We start from the raw sequence: 16,305 nt of genomic DNA, 5'->3' as shown, positions 1-16,305 counted from the left end.
ATAAATTCGAATGGCCGAGTTCTTAAATTCCAAGTACATTGATTGCAATCTATGCTTCTTCTGATTCTTTTTTAATACTTGTTTTTGATTCCATTTTACTAATTTAATTTGGTTTTCTAATTAGTTATCCCGTTTTATAGAGTTCGAAAGAGAGTTCAAGAATCCAATTGTTGTTCTGATTTTTTCTCTGAGTTTTTATTAGTGAGGTGGATAAAGGAGGATACAGACCACTAAGCTTGCAGTAATTTCTTATTTCTTAATTTTCTAGTTCTTGTGATTTAGTGACATGGAATGATGAATACATGGACCACCTACTCCTAGTTTTTTACTCCTTTACCTGGATGTAATCTAATTTCATATAGTGCCAATAAAATGTGTGCACTTTTTGTTGTTTATTTGATGTATAAGTAATATATGTGTTGCGGATGTCCAACAAATCCCGTTCTTCCAATATCTCAATTTCTCTTTATAAGTTACAAAGAACAAACAAGCCTAAATGCATTGATTAAATAAGCCTAAATACACAATTGTTGTTCTTTTGATAATAAAAGTTGAACATTTGATTTGATAAACCACTAATATGTTATCTGAAGCTTTTATTGGGGTTGGTTAAAAAATCATTTAACTTTATTTCTAGCCTCTAGAGATAATTTAAACTTTCTTGTTGCAAGATAAGTTTGGTTAATATAAGCAGAATCGAATTGAATTAGATTCCTTACTGTAGTCATAATCAAATGAGTTCTTCATAGTGTAAATTGAGTTCTAAACCTCAGTGTAATCTCATGTGTTGAATTTTTTGTTTTATTCTATTAAATTCTTGATTAGAAATCATTCAAACCTAGAAAGTCTAGAAAACTATGATAAATTAGCAACATGCTTTTAGTAATACATGCATTTTTTAGTTTTAGAATCAAGTTTATTGTTAAAATTTACTATGATTTATCTCAGGTTTTGGAGAAGTCAACACATAAGAAATTCATGATGTAGATAAATATCTACTTATTCCTAAATTTTATCACCTATTATGACATTAATTAACATGTATTAGTGGTTTTACTCTTACATAGTTCATAAAGACTCTTCCAATTTGTCATCTAGCATCCCCAGTTCAGTAATAATTTGCTTTTTTATGATTCCTTGTCCCATCTACACCTCACCTCAGTTCAGTAATATTTTTTTTCAAGAAAATAACCTCGATACTGCCAATAGTTTAGTGGAACTAAATTTTGAAATAACTAGTTGTGACATAACAATAACCTAAAACAATGTTTGTAATTTAGTTGTTCATAGTTCGGTGGTAAAAACATTTGTTTTTGTAGTTGTGAGACATAAAATGGGGCATTATTGGAACTTTCCGCCCAAGGCATTAAAAAGAATTATGCCATAATTATATATATTAAATAAAGATAAGTACCCACATACTCTTTTTCTTTCTTTCTCTCTCTCTCTCTCTCTCTCTCTCTCTCCAAATATCAAACAATTGGAAGAAACTCTGAGCTAAATATTTTTAGAGTAACACTGTTTATATGGTATTGAAGGAGGAAGAAATCCAGGCCAACATCTGCTTTGATTAAATCAACATACTTCATCAATTCTCCATATAAGTTTAGAGGTAAAAACTAGAGAGAGAAAGAGAGAGACTTTACAGATTATCTCATATGATCATGGATGGTGGTGATGACCATTTTAACCACTGCCCCAACTTCCTATTTCAGTTACTTTAAAAGATACGCGATTATGCTTGGTCTTCCTCCGCCACCACCGATTACCCTTCTCGACCCATCTCCACCGACACTAATAACCCTCCACTTCGATCCAACAATTTAAACCTATAAATAAAAACAATCGTCCTCACCTTTTCCGAAGATCCCTCTTAGAAATTAGCACCCATGAGAGCTTCAAACAAGGACCACCAGATAAAGTTTGATGAATGAGGTTGTCATATCTATTTGTCAACCATTTGCGCCACTAGGGTTTTTTCGGGTCATATGAGAGCTTGGTCATAAAATAGTTGGTTACATGATCATGTGGCTTCTTTAATAAGCTAACAGACATTCATCATTGTAATGACCCAAAAATCAAAGTCAAAACACATATATCTTTTAAATCCAAGATTTCCATTGCTAATTAAAAACATTTATCAGAGTGCATCCCAAAATCAAATATTGCAGAAAACACGGGTGTGTGCACTACAAACAAGCCGGGCCCTTCCTTTCCAAACCGATGATACCTGAAACCATGAACACAATTGTAAGCACGAAGCTTAGTGAGTTCCCCAGAGCATACCCCACATAATCCACATAATCCATATAACCGCATAAACCATATCAATCACATAAGCCATGCATATAACCAAATAGGGAAGCCATGGAAACCATCCAAGGTCTTACTCTAGGTGCCATAGGAACCCCCTCATGGTCTTAGCCTACTGCCATGGGAACCCCCACATGGTCTTAGCCAACTACCATATAAACCATACATACAAACATATAAGGATGCCCAGGAAACCCTCCAAGGTCTTACACCCGGTACTATAGGAACCCCCTCATGGTCTTAGCCTGGAATGCCATAGGAACCCTCACATGGTCTTATATCTAACTGCCTTGGGAACCCCCCGAGGTCTTCCATGCAAGTATCACAGAGATTGTTAAAAAATCATATATCACATAACCAACTAGTATACCACATATCACATAATAGGCCATAGGAACCCCCACATAGTCTTAACTGACTACCATGGGAACCCCTACATGGTTTTCGAATACATACATAACATATTGACAACACATTCGCAAGTATCCACTACATGCAAGAGTCACGAAGACAACTGGCGTACTACATATAACTAATTGCCATGGGAACCCCCGCATGGTCTTCATGTAAATACATAATGTATCGATAACATATCCACAAATATCATCACAACTAGGTAAATGGGTCAGCCATGGTTCCTTTAGCCCATTGGTATGGTGAGGAGACTCACCTCAAATGTAGAAGCTTCCTGAATGAAATCATTAGCTACTGCCCTGTCTACTTCCCGAGCTGTGAATACCAAAATATCATGCAGTTAGCAATTGGGTCTCAAACCATGATCCATAATCCATAATTGGGGTAAAATGAATGTTTTACCCCTGGCCCAACAAGATTCATACATAACTAAGACCTAAGACCATCACAAAACAAACCCAAAACTCCAAAATCCATAAAGTCCACTATTGGCCTAATTTTCCAAATTAGGTCGAAACCCAAATGGCCCACAATGCCCAATAAGGCCCAATCCATCATGGATCCAACCTAAGAAGGCCCAATATCCAAAAAAGGCTAAAATACTAAATGGTCAACCCGAGTCAACAACTCGTCAAATTCAAAGTCAAAGTCAACGCTTCGAGTTGACCCAACTCTTCGAGTTGTACCTTAACTCGTCGAGTTCCCCTTCAAGACATAATTGTGATATCTTGGCCCAACTCGTCGAGTTTGCCTACTATTCGTGAGTTACCTCCTTTTCATCAGAATCAGGATAATTGCATACCAACTCGTCGAGTTCTCTAGTCTACCAAACCCCACATAACGTATTAACTCATTTCTCTTGAATCCAAGGACTCCAAACCTCAGATCTGTTCCATATTGATATCCAGAAGGGTAGAGTTTCCAACGTTACCCTTAAGAACCACTCATTAAGCTTCAAACTCAAACCCTATGTTCCTTAAAGAGGGTCTTGACCCATTAAGCCCTTAAATCCCCACTACAACATTCCAAAACACAGATCTGGTGTCCCAAAGTGGGAAAATCACGTAAAGTTTTCGACTTTACGCTCATGCATGCTAGAAACACCCTCTAGAGCTTTTTTATGGCTTCAAAATGGACATATTTCATGAATATGACCTAGATGTCAATAAAGTTTGCAACTTAAGCCACAAGAGGTCATGTAGGAGTCAGATCTACTCCATCAACCCCTGGGAACCTCTTCTCTTTGTACAACTCAACCAAAGTCCCAAAACTCAAGCTAAAACTTCAAGAAATGAGTTCTAGTTAACTACAACTGAAGGTGATGACTTTATACCTTAAAGATGCCACCATTGGTGAAGAATTTTTGGATCTAGTAGCTCCTTCTTGTATGCCCAAGATTTCTTTCCGTCCATGTGGATTCAAACACGCACAACACCCTTAAAATGGCTCAAAATCACTCAAAAGTGCCTCAGGGTTTCGAGGTTAGGGTTTAGGCCAGTGAAGGCTGGAAATCAGCCTAACTCCTAAGGTTTAAGTTGTTTAAATAGTGTATAAAGTCCCAGAATTAGGGTTTCTCAAACCCAGTCCAACTCATCGTGTTGGTCCTACCCAACTGATCAAGTTGGTTTTCAAATCCCCACGTGCCAACATAATCCTACTCCTCGAGTTTCCCCCTCCAAGTCAACGAGTTGACTCTTTAACCGGAAAATAGACTTCGTCCACAAGTCCACTGTAGTCACCTTCATCGGATTCTACTCACGCGTCATGCCCCCAAATTTCTCTATCCAATTACTACTCCGATTGGTGTTTCCTACTGAACCTTCACTAACCCTGCTACCTTATGTCTTCATGATCATCATTTTCTGCTAGATATCTGCCACAACTTCCTTTCCTGATTTAGGCATTCTTTATCCTGGATATCGGCCAAGGAATCACACATAATTGTTGTCCAAACACTTACGTGCCTGAGACATAGTAAGCATTATGAATCAGTCTGAAATTCCATCATAAACCTACACAATGCATCACCTTGCCCATCAGGGCCAGATCCTGACATAATCACAATACCGAGCCTTCAACCCTACTTCCCGAATCAGGGTTTCGCTTGTAAAGATGAAGCCTTGAGAGCACTTCGACCTTGATAAAAACTGAGTACTCCACCCTCTGCAAATTGGCAACCTGTTCGCAACCCAACGAATACCGACAATCGACATCCCAAGGGACACAACGTCATCATGAGCTTCCGATGGCCTTCCCAAGGCAACTGATCCCAACCCAACCAGAATCTCTGTAATCCGATCGAGGGGTAAATTCTTCATCCCATGCACGAAACTACTCCTGCATCTCCGGATCCTGACACCTCACATTGGTCTGACTCTTTGATAGACCGCTTGCGCTAAAATAGAACCATCAATTTCTTCTAGGAATGATTGACCAAGAAACACCTCCAATTGAATGAATTTTCCTACCATAACCAGGTGTAGAACTCCTACATCCGGAATACCAGATTCCTACCTGGTTACTGAGCCAACAAGAAACCTTGCATTCTCCCCACGCGACCTCCGAAGGGTACCTCATCTAACAATAATTGCCTTATCCCCACGCAATCTCCGAAGGGTACTACATCTAACAATCCTTTTTATCCCTCCGATCGTGATAGGTTGACAACCTATCACCACTGAATCTGACGAAAAAGGGGAATACTACTCGAATAACTATAGTCTTACATCATGCTCGCTCTCCTTCGACCTACCATTTCCTGATTCAAATTATGTTGTGACCTATTCACAACCTGGCGAACTGGCCCACCCTGGCCTAAGTCATCTGAATGAATCTGTGAATGCTATAGCTACCCTGTAGTCTTTCTGCACCTCCCACACTATCTGATCGATTGTGAATGTGTTAGAACAATGTTCTATCAGGATCGTATGATTCTAAGCAAAATATAAATAAGAACGTAATGAAGAACGCAAGTATTGCACTGAATATGTCGAATGATTAATGCAAAGATACCCCAGAAGAGCTCGATAAAGAACTTCAATCTGTAGAGGTATTATAGGGTTACAAGAATCAACGTAATCGACTATTCTCTATTATATGCATACATGCGTGCATATATTTATATTAAAACCCTAACCACTTATCTAGATAAAAGGAAAGTATTCTAGATAACTACGGATGGATAAGCCCAATCCGATTACAAAACCAAAAGGCCCAAGACGCAACACTAAAATACTTAACAATCTCCCCCTTTGCGTCCTTGGAGCAGAAACTTCATCCCCTTTTCACAACAGAGGACTTTTTCACGGTTTCAAATATCCTCGGTATCCTGGCAAGAATATGATGTCTAAACGTTATGTACCATCGAAGCATATCTGTGAAGTTCTTTTTATCCGCTGCTGAGTTCTCCTTGCATCGATGAATGATATTGATTATATGCTCCAAACAGTCTGTTGGAAACAGATGCTTGTCAACAAAAGCAAACAGAAACTTGAGTCTCTCACCCTTCGTGAACATGACAGTCAAATTTGTTGAAACAATTTGCCCCAACTTCATCTGATTCACATCACCAGGCTTTGACGTTGGCTTGACTGACGGTTTCTTGTTCATCACCTTTGCTATCTACTGATCCATAGTGGCAAGTTCATGGACATAGGAGGCCAACATTCTTTTTAGATGTTCTAGAATCGGCTCATACTCCCTTTGATTTGAGAGCAGAATGTTGTATAGCATAATCCAATCATGTGGATTAAGATTGGGAAGATCTGCCAGAGACATAAAGTATTCCGTATTTGCTGTACCACGGTTGATCTTGAAGTTTACATTCACAAACCTCCCAGCAGGTGACGGTTTCAGTACCTTGACTTTTGTAATTTTCTGTGCACTCCAAGTCAAGTACTGTGGTTGACCATTCTTCAAATAAAAATCTACTAACTCTCTGTCAACCTTCGGATTCGGATGAGGAACCTCAGCAATGACATCAAAACAATGAAAGGAAAATGCTTTTCTTGTGATCGGCATGTCGAACTACGAGTCCTTTGAATTGTCACAATCAAACGAAGCAATCGGTTCCAACCAGTACATAGAAGGAAACTCAATCGCCTGATTGATGAGTGTATCTCTGTCCCATTCTGGAAACAGAGTCTTCTTGCATTGCAAGACATCCTCCTCTTCCTTATTCTTTGCCTCTTGTGCCACCTTCATCGTTTCATCAAGCTCTTTGTCCCTCTTCTTTCTTTTAAGGGTTTCAGCGATAGTCTCTTCAGTATCACTATCACTATCGACTTGAACTTGCTTTCCAGAAACCGAAGTTAAATTATCCTTCAGTTCTGTTTTGTCTTTCAGATCTACACTCTCTTCTCCCCCTTGTTTCGGAAGAAAGACCTTCTCCGAGACACCCTTCATCTCACTGAGAATTGTAATTGTAGGAAGGAGTTTGGACTGGAGATGCTTCCGGATGGTTAAGGTCAAGAAGGGATCATGAGCTTCAAGAAAAGTAGTCAAGATATTCTTGACATCACCAGCACAACTTTGATAAACTGCCCTTTGAGTCTTTAACAGAGAGATCTCTTTTTCTGCCTGGGCCAGTTGAACTTTTTGGAGATCAATTGTAGCTTGGTGTTTTATCAGGTCCTCCTTCAACGTACTTTCTGCAGAAAGAGAAGCAAAACGAGAATCCAGAGATTGGAGAAAAGATGTGGATTCTGTTTTCAGATCAGTACGAAGGGCTTCAAATTTGGTGGTTTCATCCTGAAGAGTTTTAGAGAAGGAGTCCACCGAAGCTTGATATTTGGCCGCATTTGTGTCAGTATGAGCTTTTAAAGAATCAAGGAAAAGTTGAGTTGTGTGAACAACCTCAGTAACCTCCTTTGTGGCCTTTGAACAAGAAGTGGCTGACTTATCAATAGCTTCTGTGGATTTCTCAATAGCATCGGTGTATTGCTGAATGACAGTCTCCAAGAAGGCTTTTAAAACAACACTGCCATAAGCTTTGCTATCAGCAAGCAGTCGATCAAACTTTTTATTGATGTCCTGTATATGTTGACTGGTGACAGGAGCATCAGGATCATTATCTGTTGGAATTCTGTAAGGACTGTAATACAGTGAGTCATAGTCCTCATCATCTCCACCAAGAGTAGCACCGGAGGTAGAGGATGGGGTTGGGGATGGTGGTATGTTGATAACAGGAGTATCAATCACAGTAGTAGCCCCTGTATCAGATACATTGACTTCCACTGGGATTTTGGGAATGGTGGTAGTGATGGATTCGGTTATGAGAGGAGTTGAGAGAGATATAGTTGAGACAGGAACAGAGGTAATGATGGTTGAAGGGGGTAGTGAAGTTGGTTCGATAAGAATGGGTGGTATATCGGTGGGAGCAGAAAGTGGAACTTTCTGTTTTGGTGATGTAGGTGAAGTGGGAATTTTAGTAGTTTTGGGAGAGGTTGGTGGAGTTGGGATTTTGGTACTTTTAGGAGATGTAGGTGGGGTTGGAGATCTTTGAGGTGTGGGCTCTCTGGTTGAAACCTGAGGATTCTCCGCTTCTGCGTCTTGATCTTCAACCGTATCAGATCCAGGAGAAAAGTTCCCCTTGGGTCTGTTAGCCATCTTCTTTATCTTCTTCGGTTTTGATTGAGAAGAATCCCTTTCAACAGACTTTCGCTTTGAAGATTTTGGCTTACCCTCCTTAGTTTCTTCTTTCTCTTTCTTTAAAACCCGTTTTCCTCTGTTAGCAGGCTGATCCAAGGCATCCAGTGCGGCTTGTTGTTCTTCAGACAGAACCCTTAGACCAAGAGGAGAGCGTTTACGGTATTACGCCATCACATTGCTTTGTGCCGAAACACACCTGTACATGAATTCCTGAATCAATCCATAGTGATGAAACTTACTTAGATCGGATATGATGATCTTCTTTGTATGGAACGAGGCAATAGAGGCAAAAAGAGCATCCTTCATGATAGGTATCTCCAAAGAATCCATGGCCTTCTTTGTAATCAGGGTCCAGAAACGACCACAAGAGATCTCTGATTGACGGCTCGTTGTGTTTAAACTCTGCACTACTTGGGACCAGATTATAGTGCCATAATCTAGGTTGATCCCATTGTATAAACCATATAGAATGGTAAGAAAACCTTTGCTTGTTGTGTTTGAACCACCACATCTTTCCGCCAAACCCTTGATTAGCAATGTCAGCAACCCATTCCATTGTGATGGTAAACACGATTTCTTGACCTTTGCAATCGTTGTAAGCACATCTGTGTATCCCATCTCATACATCATCGTGAATAGTTGTGTTGTAGTGACGAAATCAGGCGAGATGATCGAAGAATCAACTACAAGCCCCAGAATGGAACAAAACTTCGCCTTAGAGATCGAGGATTTCTTGTCATGAATGGTGAAGTAGATGCGATCTTTATTCTTGTCATAAGTCGCCGATGAGTAGACTTGAGATAGCAGCGACATTGGAACCGCTTCAACCTGGGTTAGGGCCAACAACAGGGGGGAATACTTTAGACATTCCACAACATGCAACATATATGAGTCATATAGGAATGGTGTCATTTCGATAATCATGTCTTGGTTGGGTTTGATTGCAAGCAAGGAGGATGTTGCAGTTTGATCATGTGCAGAAGATGAAGTCGCCATTGATAAACGAAGAAGAAGATGAACAGTGTGAACTTGGAGGAGTGAGATAATTCGTGATTGGTAAATGACAAATGAAACGATCTCCCCTATTTATACCGTTGCCTGGAGAGAGAAAAACGTGATGATGAGGTTGCTAAAGCGTTGCCTGAAAAGGCGCGATTTGACAGTTTGGTAATCCCAGGAAAACGTCAGCACGCGTGGGTTTTGAAATGGAGCACATGTACGCGCTGAAATCTTATCTTCAAATCGTTTGAAATTCCATATATCCCCTTGTTTGGTCACAACCGATAACCAAAAGTTATACCAAACAACAATAAGAATGTTGGAAAATATTAATTTTCGTGCATAAGAGTGTGAAAGATAAAGAAATAAAGCAAGTGTGTATTGGACGTGAGTGATGTCATTTTAGAAGACAGAAAGCAGAGGATTCCGGGCAAGAATCACTTCCTTCAAAGTCAAGAGAGACTTGAAGTGCTTGTGTGGTTTCCCGAAAAATACGATCAACTGTTTGTTAATAAACATTGAAAGGCTTCTTTTGATCATAGGTATTGGGTGGCTGTCCTCCAACCGAACATCGAGTTTTAACATAAAACTTAGTGTTGGTAGAGGTACCTGTGAGACCGATATGATCTATTGAACAGGTAGGTGGGATTTATTATTATGTTAATGACTTATAGGAAGCAGAAATCTCAAAAAAAAAATAACTGGACCTCTTTGGGAAGAAATGTCTTGGCTGTAGACAATTTCATAAAAGGTCATGCAAAATAAAAAGAGATTTCCTTAGGTAACCAGTAAATGCTTGAGTATATCACTCACTGTCAATTCGTTTTTGGTGTCGGATTTTGGGTTTCACTTAGAACGTGGTAATCGTATCCAAGATCATAAACACAGATGTTGTGTAACCATAAACCTCGGTGGTAAAGACTGAGAGTCTCAAGGGTTACGTTAGTGAACCGAAGGTAGATGGAGAATATGAGGAGGTGGTTTAGGAACCGAATTTACCTTCTGCTAGATAAGCGTGACAGAACAGAGAAACTCTTATCTCATATGAGAAGAGTAAGGTAGCTCTAGACTGAGTGAGGTAAAATAGCCTGATTTGGAAGAAACGATGGGTATCGATCGAATCATTAAGGCTTACTCAAGATCATAGAGACTTAAGACAACATATAGCAGCATGCTTCTAGGGACCCTTAACTAGGTTGTGTGAAAGTTGAAACATACCTGCTTTAGAGCTATCGACGATTATACTTGTGTTTACCTATTAATGACAGACACCAAACAAAACAAACAAGCAATTGAAACAAATAAAAAAATAAAAAAAAAATTGGATTTTTGAAATTTTTCTGAAAAAGAATAAAAACAGAAAGATAAAATTTTTTTGGATTTTTGAAATTTTTCTGAAAAAGAATAAAAACAGAAAGACTTACAAATTATAAAACCGAAACCTTATCTTATTAATGAGAGAAGCAAAATAGATCGATCATGCAATTTTTCTCTGTTCCAGAGAATTACGGACCCAAAATAGACAGAGCGGTCTGTCCATATCGGTTCCCCAAAAATCTAGAGCAGAGATAGACCAAGCGGTCTGTCTATTTCGGTTGTCTTAATTTTAAAGAGATTTGAGGATTCGGTACCGACTCTCCTTCCATCATACCCAAACCTTGTAGGATTTTATTGAAGGTTGTTTCTGGTAAGGCTTTAGTAAAGATGTCTGCTAGTTGATCAGCAGAACAAACAAAATGTACTTCTACTTTCCCGTCTTCTACATGATCCTTGATGAAATGATACCTGAGTGCAATGTGCTTGGTTTTTGAATGTTGCACTGGATTATGACAAATACGGATTGCACTTTCAGAGTCACAATAGAGAGGGATCTTGTTCATACTTAGCCCATAATCTCTTAACTGACTTTGAATCCAAACAACCTGAGAGGTACATGAAGCGGTAGCAATGTATTCTGCTTCTGCTGTGGATAAAGAAACACAGGTTTGTTTCTTTGATTGCCAATTGACAAGTTTTCCGTCAAGGAATTGACATCCTCCGGTAGTGCTTTTCCTGTCCAGTCCACATCCTCCAAGATCAGCATCTGAAAAGGCTTGTATGAAGAATCTAGATCTTGCAGGATACCAGAGACCGAGAGATGAAGTCTTCTTCAGATATCGTAAAATATTCTTCACAGCAAGCATGTGGGGTTCTCTTGGATTAGCTTGAAACCTGGCACAATAACAAATAGAAAACATGATATCTGGTCTACTAGATGTTAGATACATAAGGGATCCTATCATTTGTCGATAAAGAGTTATGTCCACAGCCGGTTTCTCCAGGGATGGAGTTAGCTTGGTGCCGAATACCATAGGAACCTTTACTTTTGAATCACCCTTCATTCCAAATTTAGTCAGCATATTTTTGGTGTATGCTTCCTGGTTTATAAAGATACCTTCTGGTCCCTGTCTAATATTCAAACTGAGGAAAAAGTTAATTGGACCCATTGTGCTCATTTCAAATTTAGTCTCCATCAACGTTCTGAATTCAGCGGTTAAGCTAGGATTCGTGGAACCGAAGATGATATCATCGACATAAATCTGAACAATCATCAAATGTTTGCCTTCCTTCTTTCGAAAGAAGTTTGGGTCAACCGAACCTTGTTTAAACTTTGACATTTTTAGAAAGCGTGTAAGCGTTTCATACCAGGGTCTTGGTGCTTGCTTTAGCCCATAGACAACTTTATCCAGCACATAACAATGATCAGGGTACTTTTCATTCACAAAACCAGGTGGTTGCTCAACATAGACAGTTTCTTCTAATTCTTCATTCAAGAATGCACATTTGACATCCATTTGGAAAACTTCGAAGTTCTTGTGAGCGGCATATGCTAGAAAAAATCGAACAGACTCTAACCTTGCCACAGGAGCAAAAGTTTCTTCATAATCAATCCCTTCTTCTTGACAATAGCGTTTTACAACCAACCGAGCCTTGTTACGAATGACATTCCCTTCTTTGTCCAGCTTATTCCTAAACACCCATTTCATGCCGACAACAGAGGCATCTTTCGGTGTAGGAATCAATCTCCAAACTCTGTTTCGTTCGAATTCATTGAGCTCATCCTGCATTGCTTGAACCCAATCAGAATGATCAAGTGCAGCATTTACGGTTTTCGGCTCTATTTTGGAGATAAACGAATTAAACAAACAAAATTCCACTTTAGAGAATAATGCTGTTTGTTTCGCCTTCAACTGAGATCTAGTAAGAACATTTTCAGAGGATTCACCAATAATTTGCTCTTTGGGATGGTCTTTTGTCCATTTTGTTAGCGGAGGATAGAGTGGATCATATTCTGGATTTAGTTCTGCTTCAACTTCAACTTCAACATCTGACTGATCCCTTTCACCTTCGTTAGTAGAACTGTCACTTGTTTTCTCCTTCTCCCCCTCAACTGGCGAAGTGAAGTCTTTTTTGTCAGCAGAATCAGCAGTGGGTATCTCTCCCTCGATTGGACTATCACCTGTTGATTTCGGTTCAGTTGTTTGAGTATCAGTTGAACGCGTAGGTATTGGGGCGGAATTGGAATTCTCCCCCTCAACAGGAACTTCAGATGGTTTGAAAGTGGTAGAGTTGTCACCCTGGAACGTTGAATCGGTGTTTGAAGTACTAGGAACCGAAAATGTGGAAAAACTTGACGTTTGGTTTCCGTTTGTTTAAGATCTCATAAGGAGTTATCGAGAATCTCTTGTTGAGCAGGGATCGATTCTGAGTATAACAGGCAGCAGCAATGGCATCAGCCCAAAAGTATAGAGGTAGAGAGGCATAATTGAGCATGGTTCTTGCTGCTTCACACAATGATCGGTTTCGTCTTTCAACAATCCCGTTTTGCTGTGGTGTATAAGGGGACGAAAAATTGTGTGTTATCCCCTTATCAACCAGAAAGTCTTCGAAATCCTTGTTTTTGAATTCCAACCCATTGTCACTTCTGATGTTTCACACTGTCTTCTTTAATTGAACTTCCACTTGCTTGATGAACATCTTTAGCTTGGGAGTTGCATCTGATTTCTGTTTAAGAAAGAAAACCCACGTGAAGCGTGAAAAATCATCTATAATAACTAGAATATACTTACTTCCACCGATACTCTCTATAGCAGAAGGTCCACACAAGTCGATATGTAACAGTTCAAGTGCTTCCACTATCTTAGTATTAATGCGTGTGGGGTGGCTTTTTCTGCTCTGCTTACTCATCTCACATGCTGCACACAAATGCTCCTTTTCAAACTTGAGAAGAGGAAGACCTCGAACGTGATCTCCAATCACTAATTTGTTGATATCATTGAAGTTCAGGTGAGATAGACGTCGATGCCAAAGCCAACATTCATCAGTGTTTGCCTTTGATAGCAGACAGATAGCTGGTGTCCCCCGAATAGGATTAAGATTCAGAGGATACATTTCTCCTTTTCGTGCAGATTTCCGCAGAACTTTCTTGGTTTGTTTTTCTATTATCTCAGATCCTTCATCATCAAATGATACCTTCAAGCCTGTTCCCACAACTAATTGTGATACACTGATGAGGTTGTGATGCAATCCCTCTACATAAGCCACCTTTCTGATGGAGAAGTCTCCATTAGTTATCATCCCATATCCTTTGATTGTTCCATAGGAATTGTTTCCAAACTTCACCGATCCACCATCCTTTAGAGACCGAAATTCCCTTAATTCCTCCTTTCTCCCTGTCATATGACGCTAGCAGCCACTGTCTATATATCATTCGTCGTCAAACTGCTCGTCACTGATTACCTGCAAATTTAAGCAGATTTAGGAACCCAAAGTTTCTTGGGTCCTGGTGAGTTTTTCACAGAGAAAGGAATAACAATAAAAGCATCAACTAAATAAGTTCGTTTAACAAGAGTCGTTTGATCCTTTCTTTTGATGGTAAACACCTTGATTTTTGTTTTATCTTCTTTAAACCTTAATGTATCTTTTGGTGTTTCTTTAGATGGTTTAGTGTTTTTCGTTGAATTCCTAGGTTTAGTGGAGGATCTCTTAATTTCATTCTCAGAGTCTGATAACAACTTTCCTTTTCCTTTGATGTCCTTTAAGGAATTTGTTTCATCTTGGGATCTGGAGGATCCATGTCTAGAATTGGGACCGAAACTGGTTTTAGGACCGAATCTGGATCGAGAGCCGAATCTGGGTTGATGACCGAAACTGGGTTGAGAACCGAACTTGGGTTGAGAACCGAGACTTGACTTTCGGTTTTGGGATTTGGAATAATAGGAATTTGGACTGAAATTTTCCTTTGACTTTTCCTTTCCTTTATCCATGGATTATTTCCTAGAAGGCTCATAGTTAGGATTTTGAGAATTCCAATGCCTTTTCCGTTAATTCAGATTTGAGGCATATCTTTGATTTCTGAGTCTTTTCTGTTCAGCTAGCTCCTTCTGAGATTTGTGAGCATTGAAGCTGGCCTTTGGTTTCTCCTTCTGAGTTGCAGTTGTCTTATCTTCTATTTTGGTTTCGGTACTTTCCTTAGTTTGAACTTCCGGTGCTTCCTGTCTCTTGAGTGGACCTTTCGGTTCTTTCCTCTCGATTGGAACATCAGGTTCAACTAGCGGTTCTTCAGGAACATCTTTAGTTCCGCTTGTGCTGGGAATATCGTAACTGGAAGGTTTATTGATGGGTTCTGGTATGTATCGTCCTTTGACTCTCCATGTAGTTTTCTCAGACAATCCCACGGTTTCATCTGCATTATCAATGGGAGCATACCAGAAATAGTCTTCACATCCCTCAGCGTTATCCTCGTCAACTGTTATCCTTAATTCTGCTGTTTGTCTTTGAGTGACCCCAGTCACAGCATAAACCTGAGTTGGCACAGTCTGTACTTTTTGATGGACCAAGGCTCTTTCTTTGAGTTTCGGTTTCTGTTCCTTTAACAGACGAGCAAACTCAACCGAATTTTCTGAAATAAGAGGTTTTTCGCTCTGGGTTTCATTTTTCACAAACGAACAATCAACAACGTCCTCTACTGAGATTTCACTCATTTCATTCTCCGCATCAAATTCAGATGAATTATCAGAGTTTATTTTATTATCTTTAACAATTTTGGCATTTGACTCATCGAATGTTCGTATAGTTTCGGTTTTAATCATTAACCTGTCATTTTCATCTAAGATATCTTTTAACATACTTTTATGTTCCTTAGAATCGATGAAATTTTCTATCTTATCTAAACCTAGCCTATACGACATGGATGTTTCTTCAGAGGATACTTCTGATTCACACTCTACTATAACCTCATCTTCCTTAAATTCAAGGAAGGGAAAAAAATATTTAACAGAATGCTATGGCTCCCCCGTAGTCTTACGACACTTTCCACACTATCTGACTACTGTGAATGCTATAGCTCCCCCGCAGTCTTACAACACTTTCCCACTATCTGACTACTAGTGAATGTTATGGCTCACCCATATTCTTACAACACCTTCACCCAACTGGCGATTAGTAAATGCTACAGCTCCCCCGTAGTCTTACAATAATTTCACCCTAACTGGCCATTAGTGAATGTTATGGCTCCCCCATAGTCTTACAAAACATTCACCCTAGCACAACCGCAGCCCAATGACTTACCCCTAATTTATCAATTCGAAGTGCACATACAGTCGAGCACACACTCGACCAAACACCCACAGTAAACTCAATTCATGATTGGAACCCAAACCTGATTTCCCCAAATTCCGCTATCAAGCACCAAGAAGACGCGATTCACATGTTGTGGAGTTTTATCGAACTCCCAACCCACGCAACCCTCAAACTAAACAGCAACTTAGGCCGATTTTTTTCCCGATAAGGATGCGAAACTTATCCTTGTTTCAAAACCGCTCTTGCTTCTAAATTTTGGGATGATTCTCCCCCACTTAGATTCGACTAAGACTTTACAATACATGAAAA

The sequence above is a fragment of the Lactuca sativa genome, chromosome 8, assembly GCF_002870075.4.
Source record: "Lactuca sativa cultivar Salinas chromosome 8, Lsat_Salinas_v11, whole genome shotgun sequence".
In the NCBI taxonomy this organism is placed as follows: domain Eukaryota; kingdom Viridiplantae; phylum Streptophyta; class Magnoliopsida; order Asterales; family Asteraceae; genus Lactuca; species Lactuca sativa.
The sequence above is the reverse complement of the archived record's forward strand: the minus strand, read 5'-3'. Positions refer to the sequence as shown.